This window comes from Capricornis sumatraensis, chromosome 18 (assembly GCF_032405125.1).
Source record: "Capricornis sumatraensis isolate serow.1 chromosome 18, serow.2, whole genome shotgun sequence".
NCBI lineage: Eukaryota > Metazoa > Chordata > Mammalia > Artiodactyla > Bovidae > Capricornis > Capricornis sumatraensis.
The window spans coordinates 54,977,818-54,995,700 of NC_091086.1; positions in this window are offsets into that span (position 1 = coordinate 54,977,818).

Here is a 17,883-nt window from a genome sequence, read left to right on the forward strand (position 1 = left end):
TCTGAAGTTTTTTTTACAGCATCTTTATCAGTTTATCTTTTCAAGCCAATTTTTTTTATTTATTCATTGTTTCAATATGGTCACCAGTACTTTCCCACCTTCTTGATTTAGATTATTTCATCCTCATGGTGTCATTTAATGTATCTTTCTATTGTAAAAAGTTTCTATGAACAGGAAGTTAGATTTTGAGACTTGATAAATTCTGGTGAGGTCATCTTGAATTATTCAAACAAGTCAAGAATGGGATATTGTGTTAACTACCCTACAGGAGTTGGAAACTTTTTCAAAATTCTTTGAAAATCCTCAGATGGAATATGGATCTGTGGGAAGAGACACTAAGCACCTATTTATTTCTGAGTTTATTTTTTGTAGCCAAGGATGCAGTACTTGACTGCCCAGAGCAGAAGCAAATGAATTTAAATTAGTAGGGCTTTCCGCGTCCTCTTCTTCCTCTCTGGGGACACTCTACATGCAGACTTGAATTGAAAACACAGCCGCATTACTGTCTTTCAATGATCTTTTTATACTCAAGATCGAAGCATCTTCCTAAAAGATTTACACTACTAATCTCTGCACTTCTCTTAAAATAAATACTTATAAACATTGTTGTTCTCTGGTAACTAAAGCAACTCACCCTCAGCTAGGCTATGTCCTCACAGCGGGGGCAGCAGAATCTTTTCCCAGGTAACCCTGAACAATCTCCCTCTTTCCAAGATCCCAAAGAGTCCATTTCTACACAGAATTTGTTCAGAGGCATGGGAAAAGTGATAACATTTGGCATGTCCTGACTGAGTGTAGCTGCACATGTTTTTATTTTAGGCCTTTTGTATGGTATTTTAAAGAACTAAATGAGACAATGATGGATTAGCAATTCATTTACATAATACATTGAGATGATATTTTTTTTTTTCTGATAAAGACAGCAGATCAATTCAACTTGTTACCTGAAGAATTAATGCCAAGACAATAGGACTGACATAAATAAATCTGTGGTTTTTGGTTTGGATACAGTACTGTTTAGAACCTCTGCTTCCTGTCTGTACAACACGTCTATTAGGTGAGAACTGAACGTTCTATTAATCTCACTAAAACTTTGAGTGAAGCTTCATTTTTATTAAATTCTGATAATAGTTTCATGAATAAAATGTGGTAGCTATTAATATTTTATGTGCTCAGTTGCTCAGTTGTGTCCAGTTATTTGTGACCCCATGGACTGTAGCCCATCAAGCTCCTCTGTCCATGCAGATTTCCAGGCAAGAATACTGGAGTGGGTCGCCATTTCCTTCTCTGAAGTTTAACATTTTAGTATATGGCTTAAAGATTCAGGTCAGTTCAGTCGCTCAGTCATCTCCGACTCTTTGTGACCCGATGAATCGCAGCACACCAGGCCTCCCTGTCCATCACCAATTCCGGGAGTTTACCCAAATTCATGTCCATTGAATTAGTGATGCCATCCAGCCATCTCATCTTCTGTCATCTCCTTCTCCTCCTGTCCCCAATCCCTCCCAGCATCAGAGTCTTTTCCAATGAGTCAACTCTTCACACGAGATGGCCAAAGTATTGGAGTTTCAGCTTCAGCATCAATCCTTCCAATGAATACCCAGGACTGATCTCCTTTAGGATGGACTGATTGGATCTCCTTGCAGTCCAAGGGACTCTCAAGAGTCTTCTCCAACACCACAGTTCAAAAGCATCAATTCTTTGGCGCTCAGCTTTCTTCACAGTCCAACTCTCACATCCATACATGACCACTGGAAAAACCATAGCCTTGACTAGATGGACCTTTGTTGGCAAAGTAATGTCTCTGCTTTTTAATGTGCTATCTAAGTTGGTCATATCTTTCCTTCCAAGGAATAAGTATCTTTTAATTTCATGGCTGCTCTCACCATCTGCAGGGATTTTGGAGCCCCCCCGCCAAAAAAAGTCTGACACCGTTTCCACTGTTTCCCATAAAGACCTAGCACAGCCCAAAATAAATACATTAATTAATAAAAAAGAATAACTGTTTATATTTCTGGTCATTTTGGTTTTTGAATCCATTTAGTATCTCTGTCTCCATTTCCTTATTTGACTATTAATAAAAAAACAATTTTATATTTTTTTGAGAAAATATCCTAGCCTCATTCTCACTATAATTGAATGATGACCTCCCTAATTTTCTTTCAAATTTAAGAGTGAATATAGTGGCTCAGATGGTAAAGAATTTGCCTGCAATTCAGGAGATCTGGGTTCAATCCCTGGGCTCGGAAGATCCCCTGGAAAAGGGAAAGGCTACCCACTCTAGTATTCTTTCCTGGAGAATTCCATGGACAGAGGAGCCTGGCAGACTACAGTTCATGGGGTCACAAAGAATCAGACACAGCTGAGCAACTTTCACTTTCACTTTCATGTTACCCCAGCCTGGTCAATTTGAGTCTTAAACCTTTGTGAAATATGATTTAAAAAGAAAAAAAATGCAACAGAAATAAATTCTGTTTCATTTTCTTATACCCTGGCATAGAGGAAAATATATTTTCCAGCCTCTCCTTCATTCAGGTGGGTCCATGTGTTTGAATTTTTGGCAAGCCAGTTCAGAGTGCATTCCCTATGTTTTTGCCCCCCTCCCCTGTTGTTGAAACAAGGCATGATTTAAAGAAGGTAAGACAGTAGGATGAAAGAGAGCCCCTTGACCTGCATCAGGTATGGCTTGAACAACAAATAACATTTTCCTGTGTTAAACAACCATAAGCAACTGTGTATTTATGACTGCAGCAATCCTCACCTAGTCTGACTAGCAGAGATGGGTATGCAACCTTAGGTCAATAAGACAGTGTTTTATTGTTATTGTTAAAAACTATTGTAAATATAATCAATTTTGTCTACATTGTTGTTAAAACTATTGTAAATATAATCAATTTCTTTCTACTGATATTGCTAAAATAGAATATAAGTTTAGTGATTATTGTATTGTTCAGTCACTCAGCGGTGTCTGACTCTAACCATGCCAGGCTTCCCTATCCTTCACTATTTCCCAGAGTTTGCTCAAACTCATGTCCATTGTGTAGGTGATGACATCCAACCATCTCATCCTCTGCCAACCCCTTTTCTTCCCCAGCATCCAGTGAGTCAGCTGTTTGCATCAGGTGGCCAGTTCTGGAGCTTCAGCTTCAGTCCTTCCAGTGAATATTCAGGATTGATTTCCTTTAGGGTTGACTGATTTGATCTCCTTGCAGTCCCAATTTTCAGACCTGTCAAGTTACTAAAAACATCTACTCATTTATTTATTTGAATTCATTTGATTGCTTATGACATCCCACAGATTTCTAGTATGCTTTCTAAAATCCAAGCTAAAGTATATTTATTTACAAGATGGAAATATCTTGTACCAGAATCACAAAGTTAAGCATCAAGGTATGAGTATGAAAAATAAACATTGCTTCTGATTTCATGAAATATCAGACAGTATTTATCAGTCAACAACTGGATAAATAAAAATTCCTTATCATGACTTTTCTGCAAATAAAAAAAATGAAGAAATAATACACAATTTGAAAGATATAAAGACAATGATGAATACAAATGATGAATAAAAGCATGAAAAAGCATCAGTTTGAAAGCATCAGTTCTTAGGGAGTCAGCCATCTTTATGGTCCAGTTGTCACATCCATTGCATGACTACTGGAAAAATCATAGCTTTGATTATATGGACCTTTGTTGGCAAAGTGATGTCTCTGCTTTTTAATATGCTATCTATGTTAGTCATAGCTTCTCTTCCAAGGAGCAAGTGCCTTTTAATTTGGGGACTGCAGTCACTGTCTGCAGTGATTTTGGAGCCCAAGGAAGTAAGGTCTGTCACTGTTTCCATTTTTTCCCTGCCCTTAGTTTTCTAAATGTTGAGTTTAAGCCAGCTTTTTCACTCTGCTCTTTCACCTTCATTAAGAAATTCTTTAGTTCCGTTTTCCTTTCTTCCATTAGGGTGGTGCTATCTGCATATCTGAGGTTTGTGATATTTCTTCTGGCAATATTGATTCCAGCTTGAGTTTAATCCAGCCCCACATGTCATATGATGTACTCTGCATATAAGTTAAATGAGCAGGGTGACAATATACAGCTTTGATGTATTTCTTTGGAAGTCAACTTACATGGTGGGAAGATTCAGCTCATTTTATTCGACTATCTGAATATTCATCTGTAGCTGCATTGGAATATTTCAGTTACACTTAAGCAAATAATTTTTTTTTTCCCCTAAAGCCAGTATGTGTACTGTTATTTACATCTTGAAGAGCTAAGATTGATGACAGCCAGAGAATTTTTGATAGGTTTTCTATAAATTTGTTATACCCAAATTTTGACCTTTGAATATGAAAGCTCCCATTTGATTGTTTTACTCTGTGAATACAGAAATTATAATGAATAGTAAGCCTTCTCTTTTGAATCTCACCATAGTCAGTATGATTCTAATCCTGAAAATATTTTGTGTTTTGCTTCTTGGTGCAGCTTAATTGAAATTAGTCTCTGGATAGCTTCTGTTAATCTTCATTTGCTGTATTAAAGTATACAAACACGTACAATCACACATTACATCTTTTAAAAGTATAATTTAGAAATAGTAGTTAAATCCTGATGCCTTAGACAATCATAATGCCCATGCTTGTGTTGAGCACATCTTTGTTTTATGAATATTTTTAGCTATGAAAATGTTATAATCCTATCACGTACCTGCTGAGCTCTAGAAAATCTCTGCTCTTTAAAAATCAATTTTAAAAACTTAATTTTTTTGTTTTGCCAATTTTATTACACTAAATCTTATAAGCTCTAGGTTAAAATTAAACTACAAAACTTCCTGAATCTTATTCTCATTGATTTTTGCAGACACAGCTTTAAAAACTGTTGTTATACAAACAGTACAGGAGAATTTTGTCCTACATATGAAAACTCTCACAGATTATTTATATTTAGGATTATCTATGTGAATTTGAATCCTAGATGTCTCAGTTTAATTTTGTGGGCTGTGTTTAAGACAGTTTTTTTTTGTGTGTGTTAGATCACAAATCAGTTGGTTTCAATATTATGGCTTATTATGCTTATTATGGCTTATTTGCTCTATTTATTTGCCTAATTATTATCAGGGTCCCCAACATTTTTTTACATGTACTGAGATGTAAAATACAATTCTATAGAATATTAAAATGTGAACTAAGAATAATATTCTCTAGGGAAGTGCTTAATTTATCTTAAGGAGAACATTTAAAAAAATATAGGCTGATTTTCCGCACCTATAATCTAATTAGCAACTAGAAGCTTTAGCTGTGTGTGTGTGTTTTTTTTTTTAATCATAATGTTTCCAGAACTCTCATAATGATGTGTCTATATCAATTCATTTATTTATTGATTTAATATTTATATGCAGCAACTGGATTTACTGGGAACTATATACATGTATCGGAGAAGGCAATGGCAGCCCACTCCAGTACTCTTGCCTGGGAAATCCCATGGACAGAGGAGCCTCGTAGGCTACAGTCCATGGGAGTTGCTAAGAGTCGGACACGACTGAGTGACTTCACTTTCACTTTTCATTTTCATGCACTGGAGAAGGAAATGGCAACCCACTCCAGTGTTCTTGCCTGGAGAATCCCAGGGACGGGGGACCCTGGTGGGCTGCCGTCTATGGGGTCACACAGAGCCGGACACGATTGACGTGACTTAGCAGCAGCAGCATATACATGTATGTGTGTGCTTAGTCACACCTGACTTTTTGTGACCCAGTGGACTGCAGCCCATCAGGCCCCTCTGTCCGTTGAACTTTCCAAGAAAGAATACTGAAATGGGTTGCCATTTTCTACTCCAGCGGATCTTTCCAACCCGGGATTGAACCTTTGTCTCTTTTTGCCCCCTGCCTTGGCAGGTGGATTCTTTACCTCTTTGCCACAAGGGAAGTAAACTATAGCTCTAACTTGTAAAAGGTTGACTGCAGACTGGAATCAACACTACTGGACTATTTCACTAATGAAACTGAAAAAGAGAACTGTTGCTTTTCATCCTCCTGGCTGAATGCTTTCAATCATATAATTAACTATATCAGGAAGCAGAGTCACAAAACAAATGAACTAAAATTTCAACCTCTTATTTATGTGGATTGCTTGGTTTTTAAAAGTTGTGTTACAAATACATGTGTTAAATTTTGTCCTAGAGATGTTGGCAAAAAAAAAAATCTAGTCCAATACAACATAAATGAGTCAAATTAGTATCTCAAACAACTTAGAGACATCTGCCATTACTGTAAAATTAAACTTTCCATGTTTTCATGTAAGTCACTGAATAGCATAGCATAAAGAGAGAAGTAAGTGGGGATCTGGTATTTATAATCATGACACTGGAAACCAGTGCACTATTCAAGAATATCTCAACTGAGAATATCTTCCAAATAAAAGCATGACTTGGTGTGCATCACCACCTCTTATATACAGGGCTCTTAAAATGCAATCTGTCTGGTTATCTGTAGTAAATACACAGTGTACCTTGATTATAGGTAAGTCTATTGGTCCAAGGTGAATTCATCGTGGCTCATGCAAGTACAAGGTTTTAATCATAGATTTCTTCATGGGCAGATCATACCGTTTGACTTAGAGAAAGCCAAAGAATACTTAAGTATAGTTAATTAATACCCAACAGCTACACCATGTGGTGAATAGGATCAGGGACAGAAATAACAAGAGTGAATTATTAGACACCAAAGACCAGGATTTTCTTAAGGACTTTCCTTTAGATTATATAAAATAGGGGTTACAAATACCAATCTTCAATAAAGTTAGATTTTCCAATTTCTCAAGGGCAGCAAAAAAAAAAAAAAAAATCTGCATATTAAAATCAATGTTGTTATTCAGTCACACAGTTGGGTCCAACTCTTTGTGACCCCGCCAGGCCTCCCCGTCCCTCACCATCTCCTAAAGTTTGCCCAAGTTCATGTCCATTGCATCAGTGATTCCATCCAGCCATCTCATCCTCTGATGCTCTCTTCTCCTGCCCTCAGTCTTTCCCAGCATCAGGAACTTTTTTCCAACAAGTTGGCTGTTTGCACCAGGTGACCAAAATACCACAGCTTCAGCTTCAGCATCAGTCCTTCCAAAGAGTATTAAGAATTTCCTTTAAGATTTGTTGGTTTGATCTCATTGCTGTCCAGGGGAATCTCAGGAGTCTTCTCTAGCACCACAGTTCGAAGGTATCAATTCTTTGGCGCTCTGCCTTCTTTATGGTCCAGCTCTCACAACCATACATGACCATCAGGAAGACCATAGACTTGACTATAGGGACCATTGTCAGCAGAGTGATGTCTCTGCTTTTCAACACACTGTCTAGGTTTGTCATAGCTTTTCTGCCAAGAAGCAAACATCTGATTTCATGGTTGCAGTCACCATCCACAGTGATCTTAGAGCCCAGGTAGAGGAAATCTGTCACTGCTTCCCCATTTTCCCCTTTTATTTGCCATGAAGTATGGGGCCAGATGCCAAGATCTTAGGTTTTGTTTTTTTGTTTGTTTGTTTGTTTGTTTGTTTGCTATCAAAAGACAGTCCTGTCGTACTCCCTTCTCAGTCCTGAACCAATCAGCTGTTTCATACTGGGTTCTAACTGTTGCTTCTTGATGCCCACCCAGGTTTCTCAGGAGACCAGCATGGACTATCTTAAATTGAAAATGTCTATTTTAATTTTAAAAACAACAAAGATTCCAAGGTGGCTCAGTGTAAAAGAATCTGCCTGTCAAGCAGGAGATGTGGGTTTGATCCCTGTGTAGGGAAGATTCCCCTGGAGGAAATTTCAACATACTATGCTATTCCAGCCTGGAGAAGCCTATGGACAGAGAAGCTTGGTGGGCTGCAATCCACAGGGTAGTGCAGAGCCAGACATGATTGAAGTGAATTAGCACACACACAATCTAAACAATACAAGACTTTCTACTACATGAGTAACCAGAGCATGATTTAAAGTGTCCAAGGGTCTTGGATAATACAGGAAGATATTTTGTGACCAAAGAGGCCTTGTGCATGCTAAGTCGCTTCGGTCATGTCCTATCCTTTGCAACCCTGTATACTGTATCCCACCAGGCTCCTCTCTGTCCATGGGATTCTCCAGAGAAGATTACTGGAGTGGATTTCCATGCCCTCTTCCAGAAGATCTTCCTGATCGAGGAATCAAACCTTCACCTCTCATGTCTCCTGCATTGGCACATGTGTTCTTTACCACTAGTGCCACTTGGGAAGCCAGGTGCTTTGCTCAGTTTTAGTCAGGCTTCAGACTCTGACCTCTGTTTTCCTAGAGGATTTACTCTAGAAAATGTTTAAACTCTTTATCTGCCCCTTTGAGATATAATCTGCTAAAAAAGCCTTTTGCAGACCAAGAATGCCTTTGTAAGGAACATGAGAGCCATCCTTATGAAATGTAAACATCAAGGAAAATAGCACTCTTATCTTTCTTTGTAAGAAGGTAGAAGACTAACTGTGATGGGCACCAATTAGCAAATAGAAATGGCCTTAATCAAAGAGAAGAACTTACAAACTCAGGAAAAACTGAATGGCCCTGAGTTGTTCCATTGATCAGACTTGCTCTTAATGCCCTCTGGTGCTTTTCTACTAACTTGCCTTTGTGCTCAGTTGCTCAGACCTGTCCGACTCCTTGAGACCTCATGTTCTGTAGCCTACCATGCTCCACTGTCCATGGACTTTTCCAGGCAAGAATACTGGAATGAGGTGCTATTTCCTACTCCAGAGGAACTTCATGACCCAGGGATCAGACACGCATCTCCTGTGTCTCCTGCATTGCAGATGGATGCTTTACAGCTGCATCCTGTAAAGTACTGGGGAAACCTGTAAAGTACTGTTTAAGTACTGGAGAAACCCAGTACTTAAAATTCCTCTATTTCTCAGATTTAAGTTCATAGTGAGTCCTGTTTTCCCACTCTTATTGCCATAGCCGTGAATAAAGTCTTCTTTGACTATTTAACTTTTTCCAGGGCACCTTTTGGTATGACAGTGGGTTCAACATTTTAAACTTAATATATAGAAACAGGAAGAATGCAGCTAATTATACTCCAGACATGGTAGACTTGTTTGTTCAGGTTATATAAGGCAGTTACCTCTGTATTAATGAATTTTAAAAATATTGAACAGGTTTTCAGACAGGAGTGATCTAGTTTTCTGCTATATTTCTCATGACTAGGAGAGTATTTTGCAAATAATAGGCAGTCACTGCCTGTGTTTTGAATGAGGCAAATGTGATTTGGATAAATAGCCCTCTCCAAGCCACCAAATTAGTTACCTTATGAAAATAAAACTGGATAAAATAAAAGGATTTAAAAATGAGAGGAGTCAGAAGTAGTACATTCTAGAGGAAAATGAACACGTTTTAGTAAGCTGGATGTTACTTCATATACTTCATGCGTCCTCAGTCACTTCAGTCCTGTCCAAGTGTTTGCAGCTCCATGGACTATAGCCCACCAGGCTCCTCTGTGCATGGGATTCTCCTGACAACAATACTGGAGTGGGTTGCCATGCTATCCTCCAGGGATCAAACCTGTATCTCCTGTGTCTTCTGCACTGCAAGTGGGTTCTTTACCACTGAACCACTGGGGAAGCACCTAGTTCATATACAACTACATCCATTTATCAATTACATGACCACAGACAAAGTTTTGATCCTCTTCTATAATAGTATATTTGTATATTTAGATTAAGGAAACAATAGAAGCAATGCTATCAAATATGAAAGGAAGGCTCTCAATATTTAGTAGTTTCCTATACCATTTCAAAGTAATAGCTACTGTATATAATTTATTATTCTCAATTGATCGCTCTAAAATAATAATTCTAAATGACATTATACTGATTTATATTAGAGTGATATGTAATTATTTTGGAAAAATATTAGAGATATTAAGTTATAATTTTCTTTTAACATATTGAAAGAGCAAGAGAGTTTCAGAAAAACATCTACTTCTGCTTTGTTGACTACACCAAAGCCTTTGACTGTGCAGATTGCAACAAATTATGGAAAATTCTTGAAGAGATGGGAATACCAGACCACTGGACCTGCCACGTAAGAAATTTGTATGCAGGTCAAGAAGCAACAGTTAGAACTGGACATGGAACAACAGACTGGTTCCAAATCAGGAAAGGAGTATGTCAAGGCTGTATATTGTCACTCTGTTTATTTAACTTATATGCAGTGTACATCATGAGAAATGCCTGGCTGGATGAAGCACAAGCTGGGATCAAGATTGCCGGGAGAAATATCAATAACCTCATATATGCAGATAAAATCACCCTTATGGCAGAAAGCAAAGAAGAACTAAGGAGCCACTTGATGAAAATGAAAGAGGAGAGTGGAAAAGTTGGTTTAAAACTCAACATTCAGAAAACTAAGATCATAGCAGCCAGTCCAACACTTCATGGTGGAAACAGTAACAAACTTTACATTTTGGGGCTCCAAAATCACTTCAGACGGTGACTGCAGCCATGAAATTAAAAGATGCTTGCTCCTTGGAAGAAAAACTGTGACCAACCTAGATAGCATGTTAAAAAGCAGAGACATTACTTTGCCAACACAGGTCCTTCTAGTCAAAGCTATGATTTTTCCAGTAGTCATGTACGAATGTGAGAGTTGGACTGTGAGGAAAGCTGAGCGCCGAGGAATTGATGGTTTTGAACTGTGGTGTTGAAGAAGACTCCAGAGAGTCTTTTGGACTGCAAAGAGATCCAACCAGTCCATCCTATAGGAAATCAGTCCTGAATATTCATTGGAAGGACTGATGCTGAAGCTGAAACTCCAGTACTTTGGCTACATTATGTGAAGAACTGACTTATTTGAAAAGACCCTGATGCTGGGAAAGATTGAAGGCAGGAGGAGAAGGGTACAACAGAGGATGAGGTGGTTGGATGGCATCACCGACTTGATGGACATGGGTTTGGGTGGACTCCAGGAGTTGGTGATGGACAGAGAGGCCTGGTATGCTGCACTCCTTGGGGTCACAAGGAGTTGGACATAACTGAGTGACTGAACTGAACTGATCTTATCAGGTCTTTGTGTTAATTGTTATTGTAAAAATGATGTATTTTCACCCTACCAATGTGAATTTAGTTCAGTTGGTAAAAAATCCACCTTCAATTCAGGAGACCCCGGTTTGATTCCTGGGTCAGCAAGATTCACTGGAGAAGGGATTGGCTACTCACTCCAGAATTTGTGGGCTTCCCTCATGGCTCAGATGGTAAAGAATCCCCTTGCAATGCAGGAGACCTGAGTTTGATCCCTGGATTGGGAAAATCCCCTGGAGACGGGAAAGGCTACCTACTCCAGTATTCTGGCCTGGAGAATTCCATGGACTGTATAGTCCATGGGGTCAGAAAGAGTCAGATACAACTGAGTAACCTTCACTAAGTGTCATTTAATGTGAATTTCTACTTACGCTTCAGAATTGTTTCAAGGATATATGTTGACTATCATATTTCTGCTAAGCCTATAATTAGGATCAATCACTCTCTCTGTTCTTTCAAACCTTTTCTATACTTGTTATGTGAAACATATTTCATTGCACTTTAGTTGTCTATCTTTGATTAAACTGAGACCTTCTTGATGTAGGAAATATGACTTTTTGATTGCTGTTTCTTGAAGGCCTATCATTGTGTCTGGCTCATGATACACACTCAATATTCAGTTGTTGGTTGGTTAGCTAGCTAGCTGAGGTCATTTTTCTCATTTTCTTCAAAAGTGAGTAAAACATGAGCAATTAAGAGAGTCTTGAAAAGGAAGGGAAAAGTATGTTTAGTCCTCTCTGAAAATAATGATATCAGGAAAGGTTAATGAGTTCAAAGAATTGAGGTGACAAGAATATATCATAGACAATTTATTGTTGTCACTGAAGTTTTATTTATTGCCAATGAAGTTGATAGATGCAAAGGAGAGAATACACACACACACACACACACACACACACACTTGTTCCCCACGCTGTCTCACTTGTGCCATTGCTTGACAAAGTGAATTTGTCAGATATTGTAAAATTGTAAAATGTGTCAGGGATATTGTAAAGATTTCTATTTGTTTCATTCCACAAATTATAGTTTACGAAGATGGACGGCTTCTTGGTTTTGAACAGACACCAAAATGAATAGCTTTTAAAAATACTAGTGTTTATTTTGTTATTTCTCTGAGCCAGGCACTGACTACATATTTTCCATTCCATTTAATCTACACATTAATCCTGTATAGTAATTACTACTGGATCTCCAGATGTCTTGAAAAGAAACTTATGATTAGAGAATAACTCTGCATAAAGTCCCTCAAATAGTATGAAGTAAATCCAAACTTGGTTGGGTATAGGGACTTATAAAGCTTATATGTTTATAGCATTAGTTGTATACAACTGTCTTAATATACAACTGTCTATGCAGATAAACCTGCATAGAATCTTTAAACCTTTGCACCTTATAATAGAGGACCTCAATAAAAGGACACATATATTTGCATTGTGTAACAACCTTGGCTTTAGCAGAGTAGGGCTTCCCTTGTGGCTCAGATGGTAAAGAATCTGCCTGCAAAGTGGGAGACCTCAGTTCAATCCCTGGGCTTGGAAGATCCCCTGGAGAAGGGAAAGGCTACCCACTCCAGTATTCTGGCTTGGAGAATTCCAAGGACTGCGTAGTCCATTGTCACAAAGAGTTGGACACGATTGAGTGACTTCCTTTAGCAAAGTATAGGAAAACAGTGGATATACCTGAAATATAGGTAGTATGTTAAAAAATTGCTTTGATCTAAAAATAAATCTTAAGTAGTCTTTGCCCCAGAGGAGGCAAAACCTAGGAATAATTCAGATTGGAGAAGAGTAGTAACTTTTCTTAAAGAACAAAAAGTGATTATCTTGTACCCAAAACCCTTGGAGATGTCATATTTGCATAAATAACAAAATTTTTGAGCAGATTTTTCATTTTACCACTAATAGAGAATGTCATATGAACACATTACTTTATAAAGAAGAAAAAGTGAATGAAAGAAAAAGAAGAGAGACAAAGGGGAAGAATTTTAAAACACATATTAAGGGCAACCAAATTAATGGCAAAACTTCATTTTCTTTAAGGATAAAAATTAGAAGCATAGGAACACAAATCACACCTTAATTAGAACAAATTGATTACTAAAAATGATGAAAACAATTTGTAGTAGCTTCATTTTTCCTAAAATTACATACTAGTTTCTATATGCATTTCTAGCAGGAATACAATTTCTGTTTATTAACATTTGTTGCCAAGTACTGTATATCATCCATAATTCTGGGTTATTAAATTCCTGAAGCATGCAAGACAGCAAACTTAATAGATTTTATGCAAATTGTTATATAACAAAATAAGAGCAGATGGTACTCATCACATCAGAATCTTTCCACAATAGTTTTATATTTTTGTTAAAATTAAACAAAACATAAAGGTAATTCTGTGGCTTTTAACATTTTAATTCATTACTTTTAACCATTATTTTAGCCAATGTCCTAGTCCTTTGTACCAGATTATAATATAATTTCTATCTTAACATTCTTTTGATACTAAGTACATTACCATCTTTGACTTTTTGCTAATATTGTAGGGACAATTCATGTATAAAAACGTTTTGATTGTAAAATAATCCAGAGATATACAGAGGACAAAATTCTGCTTAGGATATAGTTCAATAATTAAAGTATAAAAAGTGAAGTGTTATGTTACAGTGTTATACTTAGATTTATTAATACATAAAATAGGGGCTTCTGAAGTGGTGCTAATGGTAAAGAATCTGCCAGCCAATGCAAAAGACACAAGAGATGCAGGTTCAATCCCTGGATCAGGAAGTTCCCCTGGAGTAGGAAATGGTAATCTGCTCCAGTATTCTTACCTGGAAAATCCCATGGATAGAGGAACCTAGAGGGATACAATCCAAGGGATCACAAAGAGTCAGATATAACTGAACACACACACAGAGTACATAAAATAGGCATATAGACAACATGCACACAAATGTATATATTTATAAATCATGTCTTTTCAATTCCGTTTTATTTTCATATTCAAGAACTACAATATAAAGAAAATTTCTTAAGAGCAGTTATATTTAGGCAAAAAATTGAATGCAATGCACATTTTCTTTAATTCTGTGATTTTCTAAATTTATATATATTATCAGAACATTATATTTCATCATTTCACTGAACTTTTTACAAGATGGCTTTAGAACTATAATAGTGCAAATAAACTAATGATTTAGTAGGAAATTCAATCCTATGTTCATTTAAGTTTAGAAAATTATATAAGACAAATTTTCATTTGGGGCATATGGAAAGAACTCACATATAAGTTGTGATGGTTAAAGTCCAAGGCAGGTCACTTTGAGAGTTCATTGGCTTCCTAAAATGAAACCTATACAAGGGTATGGAAAGATGAATGTGTGAAGCTTAAACATACACAGTAATTTTTCTCTCTGTATAATGAAGAGTTTAATTTGAAATGTAACAGAGCAAAACAAAGAAAGAAACATATATCTTTATAGAGCACAAAAGAACCTACAGAGTCCTGTTCCTGTTTTATTTCTCTGTTGCTATTGTTCAGTTGCTAAATCCTGTCTCACTCTTTGGGACCCCATGGATTGTAGCACGCTGGTCTCATCTGTCCTCCACTATCTTCTGCAGTCTGCTCAATTTCATGTCCATTGCATCAGAAATTATATCTAACCATTTAATCCTCTGGCACCCCCTTTTCCTCCTACCCTCAGCCTTTCACAGCATCATGGTCTTTCCCAGTGAGTCAGTTCTTCACATCGGGTGGCCATAATATTGGAGCTTCAGCTAGAGCATAGGTCCTTTCAATGAATATTCAGGATTGATTTCTTTCTTTTTTTTTTTTTTTAAAGATTGACTGGTTTAATTTCCTTGCAGTCCAAGGGACTCTCAGGCATCTTCTCTAGCACCACAGTTCATAAGCATCAATTCTCTGGTGCTCAGCAATCTTTATGGTTCAGCTGTTATCCATACATGACCACTGAAAAAAACAGGCTTTAGCTATACAGACCTTTGTCAACAAAGTGATGTCTCTGCTTTTTAATATGCTATCTAGGATTGTCATAGCATTCTTTCCAAAGAGCAAGAATCTTTTAATTTCCTGGCACTGGCCACTGTCTGCAATGATGTTCGAGCTCAAGAAAATAAAATCTGTCACTGCTTGTACTTTCAACCCTTATATTTTGGCATGAATTGATGGAACCAGATGTCATGGTCTTAGTTTTGGAATGTTGAATTTTAAGCCAGCTTTTTCACTCTCCTCTTTCACTTTCATCAACAGTTTCTTTAGTTCCTCTTAACTTTCTGCCTTTAAAGTGGTATAATTTGTATATCTGTGGGGGAAAAAAGACCCTGATGCTGAGAAAGACTGAAGGCAGGAGGAGAAGTGTATGACAGAGGATGAGATGGAGGGATGGTATCACTGACTCAATGGACAGAAATTTGAGCAAGCTCCAGGATATAGTGAAGGACAGGGAAGCCTGGCATGCTTCAGTCCATGGGGTCACAAAAAGTCAGACATGACTAAATGATGGAACTGAAATGAACAAATATAAGATCATTATACTGAAAAATCACATTTCTATATACTAATAAGCATGTGGAAACCAAAATTTAAATGTCAGTGTCTTTTATCATTGCTTCAAAAATGAAATTTTAGGTATAAACATAACAAAACATGTACAAAATCTATATACTGAAGATGACATATGACTTGCTGAAATAAGTTGAAGACTCCTTAAATAAATAGAGTATTAGAAGACTTAACATAAAACAGGTGTCAATGTTTAATGAAATCCATACCAAAATCAAAGTAAAGTTTATTTCTTATGGATATAGACAAGATTATCCTAAACTTTATACGAAATTCATAGACCTTAGAATATCTGTAACAGAATTGAAAAGTAATAAAAAAGTGAGTAGATTACTTTACCTGTTAATGTGGCCAATTATATAGCTACAATAATTAAGAGAGTATGGTTTTGGCAAAGGGATAGATACATAGGTCGAAACAACAAAATTGAGAACCCAGAAATTGATCCACACAAATAAATATGCCCAACTGTGTTTTGACAAAGGTATAAGTGCAATTCAAGTGAACAGGATAGCATTTTCAATAAATTGTGCACTTGGGTATCTATCATAAAAACAAAATAAAGCAAATAAATAAACAGAACCTACAACCCAAATCTCACACAATTTATATAATAACTAAATCAAAATGCATCAAGGACTTAAACGTTGAACTATAAAACTTCTAGAAAAAATATTTGGATCTAAAATAGTTAATTATTTGTTTAGGTTTAATATCAAAAGTACAATCAAAAAATTGATGTTAGACTTCATCAAAATTAATAAAAATTGCTATGCTAAAAGTTAAAAGAGACAGTAAAGCTACATATCAGTGAGAAAATATTTGTAAGCAACTTGTTCGATGAAGGACTTGTATCTAGAATAAAAAACTCTTAAGATTCAACAGTAAAAGAAAAACAACGCAGTGGAAGAAAGGCAAAATGCATGCAGAGATATTTCAATGAAAATGAAATGCAGATGGAAAATAAGTGTATGAAACAATCATATTATTAACCATAAAGGATACATAAATTAAAACCACAATGAGATATTATTACACAACTACCAGAATGACTGAAACAAATAAAGTAAGAAGAAATATGAAAACACCAGAGTCAATGGAGGATGCAGAAAGAAAAAGAAAAGTCAAACTCAGAGCTGAAAGAAGGTAGACTGGAGATAAGTCAAGTAGATAATAGAAAAACAATAGAGAGAATCAATAAAACAAAAGTAGGCTTTGTAAGAAGATTAATAAAATTGGAAAACTTTAGCCAAACTGACCATGAAAACAAAAAAAAAAAAAAAGAGGAAGATTCAAATTACTAAAGTAAGAAATGAAAGTGGGGACAGTACTACAAACTTTAAAGAAATAAAAATGAATAAAAGAGAACTGTGAAAATGTTTTATTGTATTCAGTCACCAAGTCATGTCCGACTCTTTGGAATCCCACAGACCACAGCACTCCAGGTTTTCCTGTCCCTCAGGATCTCCCGGAGTTTGCCCAAGGGATTTCCCTGGTAACCCAATGGTTAAAACTTCACCTTCCAGTTCAGGGGATGCAGTTTTAATCCCTGGTTGGCTAGTTAAGATCCATATAGCTCATGGCCAAAAAAATAAAACATTAAAAAAAAGAAGTAATATTGCAACAAATTTAATAAAGACTTTAAAAAAATGGTTCACATTAAAAAATTAAAGATGTAATGTTATCAATAAAATACTGGCAAAAATAAATCCAATGAAACATTAAAAGATTTATACACTAAGACTATGGAATTGATCTAGGAATATAAAATTGACTCAAGATAAAATTATCATTCTATGTAACATAGTATATTACTAGAATAAAGGATATTATAGTATTAATAGATACATAAAAGAGAGACAAAATCCAATGCTTTTTCTTGATGAAACAATAAAAAAATTAGGAAAAGATGAAATTTTCTTCAAAGAGATAAAGAGCACCTACAAGAAACACTGCTAACAAAATATTCAATCATGAAAGATTGAATGCTTTCCCATTAATGTCTGAAACAAGGATGTTCACTCTCATCACTTCTATACCACAGATGCTATAGAGGACTCTTAGGCAAGAAGATGAAATAAATGCATCTGGGTTAGAAAGAGAAAGAAACTATTCGCATACATCATGATATTATGTCTAAAAAAATCCTAAGGAATTCAAGCACCTATTAGAGCTAATAAACAGTTTCTGCCAGTTTGCAGGATGTGATATAAATATACTAAAATCAATTGCATTTCTCTCCGCT